This window comes from Medicago sativa, chromosome 1, assembly GCF_051527215.1.
Source record: "Medicago sativa cultivar Bolivia chromosome 1, Bolivia_mono, whole genome shotgun sequence".
In the NCBI taxonomy this organism is placed as follows: domain Eukaryota; kingdom Viridiplantae; phylum Streptophyta; class Magnoliopsida; order Fabales; family Fabaceae; genus Medicago; species Medicago sativa.
In genome coordinates, this window is record NC_140749.1 from 65,000,875 (window position 1) to 65,015,574 (window position 14,700).

A 14,700-nucleotide genomic window follows, 5' to 3' on the forward strand; every position below is an offset into this window, starting at 1 on the left:
TCTTACTTCAGAAGCCATAAACATGTTGCGTAACAAGTCTTATGGTGGAAATCTAGCTATCGAAATTGGCATAGCAAAAGCATTTGATATTATTGACTGGAGCTTTTTGCTAATATAATGTCGAAAGTATTTGTCTTTAACAACCTATTTTGTAACTGGATTCATACTATTTTGCATTCAGCTAAGCAATCAATATCCATAATGGAAAACATGAAGGCTACTTGCTTGCTCTAGAGATGTTATGCTTTTCTGCAAAGGAACATCTTTGAATGTTCAAATCCTATCACAATTCTTTCAAAAATATGCTCAAAACTAAGGCCAGGTTATTTGTCCTCAGAAGTCCATTTTCTATGTTGGTTCAATGTCTCAAGAAAGAATGCATCAAATAGCAAATATGCTAGGTTTAATGTTGGTACTCTGCCATTTATCTATCTTGGAGTGCCTATATTTAAAGGAAAGTCCAAAGCATGTTACTTCCAGCCTATAGTGGACAAGATTAAATCCAAGCTGGTATCTTGGAAGGCTTCTTTGCTATCCTTTACCTAGACTACAACTTTTCAAAAGTGTTATTCAAAGTATGCTAATATATTCTTTCATTGTTTATTCATAGCCTATAAAGTTGATTGAGTCGGAGAGATATATGAGAAACTTTATCTGGAGTGGGGACCTTGACACTAGGAAATTTGTAACAGTTTCTTCGAAAACTATTTGCACTCCAATTTTAGAAGGATGATTGGGAATAAGGTCAATTAAAAACCTAAATGAAGCCTCTAGTTTGATATTATGTTGGGAGCTTCACTCTGAGAATCACTGGCTATTTTTCTTAGAAGTAGAGTTTTGAGAGGTAAAAAGGTCATAAGTTACCATATTTTTTCTTCAACACCAAATGGTCTCAAATCACTTTCCAATCATATTATTTATAACTCTTCCGAGCTTTTGGGTGATGGGAAGAGAATCAATTTTTGGCTTTATGATTGGACTGATGCTCCTTTAGTGGATTTGTGCAACATTCCTCATCAGATTCATCATAACTTCACATCTATTGTTAATGATTATATTGTGAACTCTTAATGGATAATTCCTGAAGATTTGCAAATTCTTTTTCCCAACTTACTCCAGCAAATCAACAAAGTTACCATTCCCTTGGAGCACAAAATCATAGGAGATAGGCTTGCCTCCGAATGTGAAACCTACTGGCAGCAGATAGGTTTACAAGATCATAGGAGAATCAAATGGGACAATTTAGCGATTTAATGCAAGATTGGTTGCTAAGGACTATGCTTAAACAGAGGGAATCACTTGGAGATTGATTGTCATTTTAATAATTTGATGGTTACACTTATATGAATTAAATTCAAGCATGATATGTCACCATTTTTTTAGAAGGTCTGTTACCAATTTAAATTTGAGTCTTGCTAACAAATGCACTTTGTTAAAGATTACAAAATGGAAATAATTAATAATTTTTATGTAGAAAAGGTTGTTTTTTTATGTTTCAATAGGTTGAATACACAAATCTCAAGATAAAATTTATACTTTAAACTTCTTATCAGAGCATCAACAATGGAGACACTTATTTTTTGGTACTTAAATAGGTCTCACATGTACACATCACTCATTTATAATTTTTTAATAGTAATACCTAATAAGCATCCAATCCCTCCAACCCAACATGTCACACAAATTTTTTTAAGGAAAATGCTAAAAAGTGCCCTGAGGGCACTTGTTAAGAAGTTTAAATAAGAAACTTTGTCTTGATAATGATGCATTCAACACATTAAAACTTTGAAAAGTAACTTGTTCTACATAAAATTTACTAATTGTTTCTATTTTTGAATCCTTAACAAGTGTCCGACATTTGTTAGCAAGACCCTTTTCTTAAATAGAACTCATTACATTTAAAAAAAATTAATATTAAAAAAGTGTTGGTCCTTCTTAAAATTGAGGTCTTACTGGTGTGTAATTCAAAACTATTGTATGCTTTCCCACATGTTAGGGTTTTTGTTACTTGGTGATTAAGTAATAACAGATTTCCTTATGTTTAGCTAGATTTAGTTACAGTTTGTTAGTTACTTGATAAGCAAGTAACACAAGGTTACTCTTGTATATATAAACATTGTAACCCTCATGAATAATATCAGTTTTTCACAATTCTATTATCTTTTCTATTCTTCTCTCTCAAACCCTAACCCTAAAACAGTTTCTGTTATTTTTTTGTTTTCTTCATCACAAGAAACCTTCACCAACTTCACATTCAACACTGTTATACCCCAACAATTGGTATCTAGAGCATAGTTCGATCCAAGAAGAAGATCAACCATGAATTCCAATGGAAACATCGTTGTGCATTTGCCAGTTCTTGATGGAAAGAAGAATTGGGATAGATGGGTTAAGCAGATGAAAGTGATTTTTGGGTTTCAAGATGTTCTTGAAATTGTTAGCAATGGTTTCGAGCCACTTCCAAAAAATCCCACTGATGTTCAGAGGAACACACACAGAGAAGCAAGAAGAAAGATTGCAAGGCTCTGTTCTACATTCATCAATGCGTTGACAACAAGGTGATAAACCTGAATCTTCTAAGAATGGAGCTGAATGTTCCTCAAAGAATCAAGGGAAGAAAGATAAAAGAAAGGTACAATGTTATTTTTGTGAAAAATATGGGCATTATGCTTCTGAATGCTGGTTCAACAAAGATAGAAAGGGAAAGAACAAAGAGCAAGAAGCTAATGTGGCCCAAGAAGATTCACTTTCTGATGTTGATACAGTCATGTTAATGGCTACTACAAGTGACAAAGAGTCAGAAGCAGTATCAGATACTTGGTATCTTGATACTGGGTGCTCAAATCACATGACTGGTAAGAAGGAATGGCTGGGTGAATTTGATGATAGCAAGAAAACCAGTGTGAGATTGGCAGATTGCAGAAGTATGAAAGCTGAAGGTATGGGAAATGTGATCATACAAGGAAGTGATGGAAAAAGAGCAGTGATAGAAGAGGTACTCTATGTTCCTGGAATGAAGTGCAATCTTATGAGTGTAGGTCAGCTCATAGAGAAAGGTTATTCAGTAACTATGGAGGATGAAACCTTAAAGCTGTACAATCCATTGAAGAAGCTCATACTGCAGTCAAAGCTTACAAAGAACAGGACCTTCAAAACCAGCATAGTGAATAAGGAGCAGATCTGTTATAAAGCTTCAGTGAAAGATGAAGAATCTGAACTCTGGCATAGAAGGTATGGACACTTGAACTATAGGAGCCTATGTTTACTGAAAACTAAGAACATGGTTATTGGGGAGCTAAGTGTGAAGATCCCTGAAAAGTCATGCAGCATATGTTTAGTAGGAAAGCATTCTAGGTCAGCTTTCAAGTCTGATTTGAAGATGAGAGCAAAGCATGTATTGAATGTGGTGCATTCAGATATATGTGGACCTATAGAAACTCCTACATACAGTGGAAATAGGTATTTCATCACATTTGTGGATGAATATTCTAGGATGTTGTGGTTATATCTGATAAAACTTAAGAGTGAAGCTCTAGAAGTTTTTAAGAAGTTCAAGGTGTTAGTTGAAAATCAGAGTGGTATGAAGCTGAAGATCCTAAGAACTGATGGAGGTGGTGAGTATACCTCTAGAGATTTTGAATCCTATTGCTCAAATCAGGGCATCATTCATGAAGTCACAGCTCCCTACACTCCTCAACATAATGGACTTGCTAAAAGGAGAAACAGATGTCTCCTTGATATGGCCAGAAGTATGCTGAAGGAGAAGAAGCTTCCTCATGAGTTCTGGGGTGAAGCAGTCAATACTGCAACTTATATTCTTAACAAGTGTCCTACTAAGAAGATGAAGGATAAGGTACCTGAAGAGATTTGGTCAGGAAGAAAATCATCAATCAGTCACTTGAAGGTTTTTGGTTCAATCTGTTATAAGTATGTCCCTGACTCTAGAAGGAAGAAGTTAGAGGATAAAAGTGAAGCAATGATATTGGTTGGATATCATAACACTGGAGCATACAGGTTACTTGAGCCACACTCTAAGAAAATTGTGATAAGTAGAGATGTGAAAGTGTTTGAGGATGAATTCTGGGATTGGAATTCAAACAAATGCAGTGTATCTGAGAAGCAAGTTGTCATTGAAGGTAACAAGGACCCTGATGAACTCATTACAGATGAAGAAGTTGTAATTGAAGAAGTACCTGATGAGGAGCCAACCACTACAGTTAGACCAAAGAGAAACAGACAAATCCCAAGAAGGCTACAGGACTGTGAAGTAACTGGTGATGATGAAGTGAATCCAGATGGAGAACTGGTACATTTTGCAATGTTTGCAGACATTGAACCTGTACATTATAAAGCTGCTTTGAGTGATGAAAACTGGAAAGAAGCTATGCAGGATGAACTGAATTCTATTGAGAAGAATCAGACATGGGATTTGGTCAAGCTGCCTGATGGAAATAAGGCAATAGATGTTAAATGGGTTTTCAAGCTAAAATTGAACCCTGAAGGCAAAGTGGTAAAGCACAAGGCCAGACTTGTAGCTAGAGGTTTTCTACAGAAGGAGGGTCTTGATTACACTGAAGTGTTTTCACCAGTTGCTAGGCATGAAACTATCAGGTTGGTGATAGCAGTAGCAACCAGTAAAGCATGGCCTCTATATCACCTGGATGTGAAATCTGTAACACCCCGTTTTCCCAACATAAAAATTTCATTTAAAATCAGAGTATTTAATTCATAACGGAATGCCACACACTACTTTAACATCTCAAAACAGATAAAAATAATTATCCTTCAAAATCAACATCATGAAAAATCTTAAACTGTTGCAGCGGAAAATAGTTCAACATTTAAAAGTCTTGGCACGCAGGCCTTATTGGAAATTCTCATAAATTAGTTCATAAAAGAAACACGTAAGGAATAGAAGTAAAAGCAAGCCCCCATCCCGTTACGTATCAGAGCACCTAGACACCAACTGAGAGTCCACTCATGAACGCCTCTAATCTTTATTACCTGCACATTACCCACGGTCGAGGCAACATATACGCAGAAGGGGTGAGATTTCATAATCAATACATTAAGAATATAATCCAATAAAATGCATTTAACAACTTAAACATTAATAACATATCAACAATTAGCATATTTTTCATTTCATAACAAATACAATCATCAAATACCATTACTAATTTTCATCACAAATCATAATCAACTTAACACTTAACTTGACGACACAACTCATCTTTGACCATGCAACTCTATCAACTCAACAACAACTTAGCAACACAACTCTTCTTTGACCATGCAACTCTATCAACTCAACAGCAACTTGACAACTTAAACATCATGAACTTCTTGATATGCAAATGCATGTGGTACCAATCAACAACAAAATGAGCATAATGGCTCTTCAACGTGTGAGCACAAAGGCTGCCGGGCCTAAAGCCCCCAACTTTAATGAGCACAAAGGCTGCCGGGCCTAAAGCCCCCAACTTTAATGAGCACAAAGGCTGCCGGGCCTAAAGCCCCCAACTTTAATGAGCACAAAGGCTGCCGGGCCTAAAGCCCCCAACTTTAATGAGTATGCAATGGACTCAACCTTCCAACAACTTAGACAACATCGTGGACAGCTAGACAACTCATAATCATTGACAACTTCTTACATTCTGACAACATAAACCGACTCATGCAGCTTCAAGACATTAATAGTCAACAGCAGAAAACAGCAGCAAGATACATCATATAATGACACTTGAATGCATTAACGTCATCTAAGGAATGATTTACATCAACATAATTATCATAAAGCATCATAATATCACTCATGCAACATCACTACTAATCTCAGTCACCTGGACAGCCTTCTGGAGCTTCTGAAAGTGTCCTAAACAACTCTCTTTCTTACTTCTAAGGTCAACTCAAGACTACACGTGCGAAGGGATCGCATCGGGACAATTTTGGGTAACTAACAGCCTAGCTCGCAATGGCGAGTAACTCTGCTCGCAATGGCGAGCAAAGCGTGCATTATGGGTTCCTAAGTCCTTACTCGCAGTGGCGAGTTATTCTGCTCGCAGTTGCGAGCTTACAGGTCACTCGCAGTTGCGAGTTGCATTGCTCGCAGATGCGAGCTCTGGGTTCTAGCTCGCCGTTGCGAGTGTTCTTGCTCGCAGATGCGAGCGATGAATGTCAGTACGGCCAGAAACCTAAAAATCACAACTTTTCACCTATATTCATGATTCCTTCATCCAAATAGCATCTAATTATCATCTTAAGTCATATCTAAGGTCTGTACACTAATTTTGCATCAATCTAACATCTGTTCTTGATTCATTCATCAAAATTGATCCTAAACCTAATTCTCAATTCTCACCAAAACTTAACCTAATCATGCTAAATTCATCCTATGGAATTATACCCTTAATAATATTGAAAATTAGTCTCACCCTTACCTGATAATAGCAGAATCGCAGCCCTCCTTTGGTTCTTCTCTCTTTCTGACTTTTCTCCCTTTTTCTCCAAAAACGTACGTACTACTTTTCCTAACTTATGTCTGTCTGTTTATCTCTCCTTTTTACTCTTCTCACTACTAATTATTCATCTCACCACGCAGCCAAATCTTTAATATTTTTATTTTATTTCTCATATCTTATTTTATTTAATAATAAAATAAGTCACACCAACATAACAACTTCACAACATCAATATACTTCACGTCATTCTAGAAAATCACATAATTTATCTATAAATCATGCAAACTATTTAAATTCTTAAATCATATAAATAATCATATAAATAAATATATAAATCCTCATTAAATTAAGTAAATAATTAAGACGGGCGTTACAACTCTCCCCAACTTATAGAATTTTCGTCCTCGAAAATTTACCTCAAGCAAACAACTCTGGGTAAGACTCCATCATCTTACTCTCCAGCTCCCACGTCAAGCTTTCACCAGTAGTGCCGCTCCAAACAACTCTCACTAGAGGTATTTCTTTGCCTCTCAACGTCTTCATTTTGCGATCATCAATCCTCAAAGGTAAAGTCTCCACCGTAAGGTTGTCTCTAACTTGCACGTCATCACTCTGAATCACATGGGACGGGTCTGGAACATACTTCCTCAGCTGCGACACATGAAACACATCGTGCAAATTCGATAAATGCGGTGGTAAGCCAACTCTATAAGCCACCGTGCCAATTCTCTCAGATATCTGATAAGGACCAATAAACTTTGGAGTCAACTTCTTTGACTTCAATGCACGACCAACACCGGTCGTTGGGGTAACTCTCAAGAACACATGGTCTCCCTCTTGAAACTCAAGGTCTTTCTTACGCTTATCATGGTAACTCTTCTGTCGACTCTGCGACGCTTTCATCTTCTCTTGAATCATTTTCACCTTCTCAGTAGTCTGTTGAACAATTTCTCACCGGTCTCAAACCAACACAACGGAGTCCTACACCTCCGACCATACAAAGCCTTGAAAGGTGTCATCCCAATACTTGAATGATAGCTGTTATTATAAGTGAACTCTATCAACGGAAGATGACTATCCCAAGTTCCACCTTGCTCAAGTACACAAACTCTCAACAAGTCTTCGAGTGACTGAATTGTTCTTTCCGACTGACCATCTGTCTGAGGATGATAAGCCGAACTCAATCTCAACTTAGAGCCTAAAGCCTCTTGCAAACTCTTCCAAAATCTAGAAGTAAATCGTGGGTCTCTATCTGACACAATGCTCGAAGGAACACCATGCAGCTTCACAATGTCTCGAATATAAATATCTGCCAACTGAGCCACAGGAAAACTAATATTAATCGGAAGGAAATGTGCCGACTTCGTCAATCTGTCAACAATCACCCAAATTGTGTCATTCCCTTTAGGAGTATTTGGCAAACTCGTCACAAAATCCATGGATATACTATCCCATTTCCATTCTGGTACATCTAACGGTGTCATCAACCCAGCAGGTTTCTGATGCTCTACCTTCGACTTCTGACAAATCAAACAAGAGTACACAAATTGTGCCACATCACGTTTCAATCCTGACCACCAAAACAGCTTCTTTAAATCATGATACATCTTTGTAGCTCCCGGATGAATGCTCAAGCTACTCCTATGACTCTCTTCCAGAATCATCCTTTTTATCTCATCATTGTCTGGAATACAAATCCTACCTCGGAACCTCAACACACCTTGATCATCGACTTTAAAGTCACCATCTTCAGTTTGATTACTAGCAACCAACAAGTCCACAAACTTAACATCAACCTTCTGTGCATCTCTAATACTTTTCAAGAAATCGTTATCAATTTTCAGCATTCCTAACTTAACGCTCCGAGACGACATTTCACAAACTAAGCTCATATCTCTAAACTGTTCAAGTAATTCAAATTCCTTCACCATCATAGCAGACATATGTAAACTCTTCCTACTTAAGGCATCCGCAACAACATTAGCTTTACCCGGATGGTAATTCAAACTAAAGTCATAATCCTTCAACAATTCGAGCCACCGTCGCTGTCGCATATTCAATTCTTTCTGATCAAACAAATACTTCAAGCTCTTGTGATCACTAAACACCTCGAATCTCGAACCATACAAGTAGTGTCTCCAAATCTTAAGGACAAATACGACTGCAGCTAATTCAAGGTCATGAGTAGGATAGTTTCGTTCATGAGTTCTCAACAGTCTTGATGCATAAGCGACAACTTTACCATCTTGCATAAGCACACCGCCTAAACCCAATTTGGACGCATCACAATACACCGCAAAAGGTTCATCAGGTTTTGGCAAAATCAAAACTGGAGCCGTCGTCAAACGTTTCTTCAATTCATTAAAACTGTTCTCACAATGAACATCCCACACAAAGGTTTTACTTTTACACGTCAACTGAGTTAACGGAAGTGCCAACTTAGAAAATCCTTCTATAAATCTTCGATAGTATCCTGCCAAACCCAAAAAGCTTCTAATCTCTGTAACTGACTTAGGAGTCTCCCATTGTGATACTGCTTCAACTTTAGATGGATCGACTGCAATACCACTACCAGAAATAACATGGCCCAGAAAACTTACCTCGTTCAACCAGAATTCACACTTAGACAATTTAGCATACAACTTCTTCTCTTTCAGCACTTGCAAAACGATTTTCAAATGTTCTGCATGTTCTTCTTCTGTCTTAGAGTAAATCAAAATATCATCGATGAACACAACCACAAAGCGATCCAAAAATGCATGGAAAATGCGATTCATATACTCCATAAACACGCCAGGCGCATTACTCACACCAAAAGGCATCACCTTATATTCATAATGACCATATCGCGTCCTAAAGGCCGTCTTCTGCATGTCTTCATCTTTTACTTTAATCTGATGATAACCCGACCTTAAATCAATCTTGCTGAACACACGTGCACCCACCAGCTGGTCCATCAAATCATCAATTCTAGGAAGTGGATATCTATTCTTTATAGTTACTTTATTCAGTTGTCGATAATCAATGCACAACCTCATACTTCCATCTTTCTTCTTAACCAACAATACCGGCGCTCCCCAAGGTGAAACACTCGGTCTAATGAACTTCTTATCTAGCAATTCCTCCAACTGTTTCTTCAACTCAGCCAACTCAGAAGCTGACATACGATAAGGTGTCATAGACACAGGCTTCGTTCCCGGAACAAGGTCAATAGAAAATTCAACTTCTCTCTCCGGTGGTACATCAGGGATTTCATCAGGGAAAACTTCAGGAAAATCACACACCACCTGCAACTTATCAATCACTGCTTGATTCTCCAAAGATAAGGATGCCATCAAGGAAAACATCAAGATCCCGTCGCGTTCTAATTGCTTCAGCTGCTTAGTAGACAAAAATTCTGCTCCACTTTCCTCTTCAGCAGAAGAGAAACGCACCGACTTACTAAAACAATTAATGAGAACATGGTTGTACTCTAACCAGTTCATACCAAGAATTACATCCATTCCACTCAGAGGCAGACAAACTAAATCAATCTCAAAATCACGATCAAACATAGACAAAGGACATCGTAAACAAACAAGAGAAGTAGTCACCGAACCCTTAGCTGGAGTTTCGACGACCATTTCTCCACTCATATCAGACACAGCAAGACCCAACTTAGAAGCACAATCAAAAGCAACAAAACAATGTGTAGCACCAGTATCAATAATAGCAACTAAAGGAGTATTGTTAATATAACAAGTACCTCTGATCAAACGATCCTCATTTTCAGTCTGAGTACCAGTCAAAGCAAACACTTTCCCTCTAGTCTGAGTCTTCTTCGGATTCGTACACTGAGACCCAATATGACCCTCTTCTTTGCAGTTAAAACACACAATGTCTGCATGCTTACACTCTGCAAGTGTATGTCCTTTACTGCCACAACGAAAGCACCGTTTAATATCCTTAGTACAAGCATTACTCTTATGGCCTTTCTCGCCACAAGTGTAACAAACAACCTCAGCACCAGCATCCTTCTTATTTGACCTCCTCTCATCATTAGCTCTTCCTTTTCCTTTGTCAGCAGGAGCACTGTAAGGCTTTGGGCGACTTTGTTGGCCCTTACCCCTCTTCTCACTCATAATCTTATAATGAGCTTTGCTGTCATCTTCATAAATCCTGCATCTGCTCACCAAAGCAGAAAAGTCACGGATCTGTTGGTAACCAATGGCTCGCTTAATATCAGCACGCAAACCATTCTCGAACTTGATACATTTAGAGAACTCAGCATTGTCCCCAGTGTAGTGTGGATAGAACTGAGCCAGCTCCACAAACTTTGCTGCATACTCTGTCACCGACATGTTTCCTTGCTTCAGCTCAAGGAACTCGATCTCTTTTCTCCCGCGAACATCCTCAGGAAAATATCTGTTTAGGAACTCTCTCTTAAACACAGCCCAAGTAATAACTGCATCATCCTGCTCTAGGGTAGGTTGGAGGCTCACCCACCAGTCATCAGCTTCCTCAGCCAGCATATGCGTTCCAAAACGCACCTTCTGATCATCAGTACATTGCATAACTTTGAAAATTCTCTCAACCTCCTTGAGCCACGTCTGTGCTCCATCAGGGTCGTACCTTCCTTTGAAGGTAGGAGGATGATTTCTCAGAAAGGTCTCCAACATTCTCAAATCAGCATTCGCACCAGCACCAGCATTTGGATGTTGTCCCACAGCTTGGGCTACAGCTTCCAAAGCAGCAGCAATCGCAGCATCATTTCTTCCAGCCATTCTAGTCCTCTTATAGCAAATAAGATTCGCAGCCTCCAGGTCTCTTCTCTACACAACACACAACATTTAGAATATCATAATAGTGGTATTCCAACTCCTAAAGACATAACTCGACTCACTACTTGGCCGGACGGACCGACCTGCTCTGATACCAATTGTAACACCCCGTTTTCCCAACATAAAAATTTCATTTAAAATCAGAGTATTTAATTCATAACGGAATGCCACACACTACTTTAACATCTCAAAACAGATAAAAATAATTATCCTTCAAAATTAACATCATGAAAAATCTTAAACTGTTGCAGCGGAAAATAGTTCAACATTTAAAAGTCTTGGCACGCAGGCCTTATTGGAAATTCTCATAAATTAGTTCATAAAAGAAACACATAAGGAATAGAAGTAAAAGCAAGCCCCCATCCCGTTACATATCAGAGCACCTAGACACCAACTGAGAGTCCACTCATGAACGCCTCTAATCTTTATTACCTGCACATTACCCACGGTCGAGGCAACATATACGCAGAAGGGGTGAGATTTCATAATCAATACATTAAGAATATAATCCAATAAAATGCATTTAACAACTTAAACATTAATAACATATCAACAATTAGCATATTTTTCATTTCATAACAAATACAATCATCAAATACCATTACTAATTTTCATCACAAATCATAATCAACTTAACACTTAACTTGACGACACAACTCATCTTTGACCATGCAACTCTATCAACTCAACAACAACTTAGCAACACAACTCTTCTTTGACCATGCAACTCTATCAACTCAACAGCAACTTGACAACTTAAACATCATGAACTTCTTGATATGCAAATGCATGTGGTACCAATCAACAACAAAATGAGCATAATGGCTCTTCAACGTGTGAGCACAAAGGCTGCCGGGCCTAAAGCCCCCAACTTTAATGAGCACAAAGGCTGCCGGGCCTAAAGCCCCCAACTTTAATGAGCACAAAGGTTGCCGGGCCTAAAGCCCCAAACTTTAATGAGCACAAAGGCTGCCGGGCCTAAAGCCCCCAACTTTAATGAGTATGCAATGGACTCAACCTTCCAACAACTTAGACAACATCGTGGACAGCTAGACAACTCATAATCATTGACAACTTCTTACATTCTGACAACATAAACCGACTCATGCAGCTTCAAGACATTAATAGTCAACAGCAGAAAACAGCAGCAAGATACATCATATAATGACACTTGAATGCATTAACGTCATCTAAGGAATGATTTACATCAACATAATTATCATAAAGCATCATAATATCACTCATGCAACATCACTACTAATCTCAGTCACCTGGACAGACTTCTGGAGCTTCTGAAAGTGTCCTAAACAACTCTCTTTCTTACTTCTAAGGTCAACTCAAGACTACACGTGCGAAGGGATCGCATCGGGACAATTTTGGGTAACTAACAGCCTAGCTCGCAATGGCGAGTAACTCTGCTCGCAATGGCGAGCAAAGCGTGCATTCTGGGTTCCTAAGTCCTTACTCGCAGTGGCGAGTTATTCTGCTCGCAGTTGCGAGCTTACAGGTCACTCGCAGTTGCGAGTTGCATTGCTCGCAGATGCGAGCTCTGGGTTCTAGCTCGCCGTTGCGAGTGTTCTTGCTCGCAGATGCGAGCGATGAATGTCAGTACGGCCAGAAACCTAAAAATCACAACTTTTCACCTATATTCATGATTCCTTCATCCAAATAGCATCTAATTATCATCTTAAGTCATATCTAAGGTCTGTACACTAATTTTGCATCAATCTAACATCTGTTCTTGATTCATTCATCAAAATTGATCCTAAACCTAATTCTCAATTCTCACCAAAACTTAACCTAATCATGCTAAATTCATCCTATGGAATTATACCCTTAATAATATTGAAAATTAGTCTCACCCTTAGAAGTGAAGTCATAGAAGATGATGAAGTTGTTGATCCAACTATGTTCAGAAGTCTCATTGGTTCACTGAGATACTTATGTCAAAGCAGGCCAGACATAAGCTATGCAGTTGGAATTGTCAGTAGGTTTATGAGTAACCCTAGTAAAACTCATTTCTTAGCAGCTAAGAAGATTCTAAGATACATAAATGGTACTTTGCAGTATGGAATCTTATTCCCTGATGCACATGAAACTGAGCAGCTCAGCATGGCAGGCTACTCTGATGCAGACTGGTGTGGGGATAAGATAGATAGGAGGAGCACTACAGGTTTTGTATTCATGTTTCAGGGAGCACCTGTATCATGGACCTCAAAGAAGCAGTCAATAGTGGCTCTCTCTAGCTGTGAGGCAGAATATGTTGCAGGCTCTGCAGCAGCTTGTCAAGCAAACTGGTTGAGGAATGTTTTGGAGGATCTGATGATCAACATTCAGCAACCTATCAAGCTTCTGATTGACAACAAGTCTGCAATAAATCTAGCTAAAAACCCTATTGCACATGGTAAAAGCAAACACATAGAAACCAGGTTCCACTACTTGAGGGACCAAGTGAACAGATGCAAGATCAATGTTGAATACTGCTCAACACTTAATCAAGTTGCTGACATCTTCACCAAACCTGTGAAAAGAGCCCAGTTTCTGAAGCTTAGAAGAGAGCTGGGTGTGTTTTGCTTTGATAGTTTGAATTAAGGAGGAGTATTGGTGTGTAATTCAAAACTATTGTATGCTTTCCCACATGTTAGGGTTTTTGTTACTTGGTGATTAAGTAATAACAGATTTCCTTATGTTTAGCTAGATTTAGTTACAGTTTGTTAGTTACTTGATAAGCAAGTAACACAAGGTTACTCTTGTATATATAAACATTGTAACCCTCATGAATAATATCAGTTTTTTCACAATTCTATTATCTTTTCTATTCTTCTCTCTCAAACCCTAACCCTAAAACAGTTTCTGTTATTTTTCTGTTTTCTTCATCACAAGAAACCTTCACCAATTTCACATTCAACACTGTTATACCCCAACAGGTCTTAACTCTTAAGTGAGACATTGTTTCTTATAAGACCTCAAAAAAATTCTCCCCAATGTAATAGGTACCCAGTCTTCAAAATTTGAGACCCCATCATTAGGGATTGTCTCAAATGTCCTTATGACACATGTTACCATTTCTCTTAAAATTTCAATTGATAAAACATAAAATCATTTGTTTACAAGTCATAATTCAATTGACAAAAATGTTAAAATTGATAAACCGGACCTCATGATGGGGTTCAGACTTTTGTTTAGCTACGTGTATGTTTGCTAATGCTTTTGTAAAACGGAATTTGAGGAAAATCACGGCAAAAAATCACGTTAGCGTAAAAACTAGTATTTGAAACTTCTGAAAATCACAACAAAAACCTATAAAAAAACGTACAAACATCCCTTTGTATGTTGCAAAGGGAAAACCAAACACACGCTAACAAACAACCAAATTTATTTTTTCTTTTATTTCATTTCAGGTAGGCATATAGACGTCT

The 14,700-nt window shown here is 38.2% G+C and overlaps 1 long non-coding RNA gene and 1 pseudogene across 1 annotated transcript; one reads left to right on the forward strand and one right to left on the reverse strand.

Annotated features, from left to right (window-relative positions):
• Positions 1-4,750: 4,750 nt before the first annotated feature.
• LOC146956424 (uncharacterized) lies at positions 4,751-7,385 on the reverse strand. The gene is made up of 2 exons (XR_015015947.1): positions 6,878-7,385; positions 4,751-5,004 (listed from the first exon to the last, which is right to left on the reverse strand). It is a non-coding gene; the product is annotated as an uncharacterized LOC146956424 (long non-coding RNA).
• Positions 7,386-13,189: 5,804 nt separating this feature from the next.
• On the forward strand, positions 13,190-13,873 carry LOC146956425 (secreted RxLR effector protein 161 pseudogene; annotated as a pseudogene).
• The last annotated feature ends 827 nt before the right edge of the window (positions 13,874-14,700 follow it).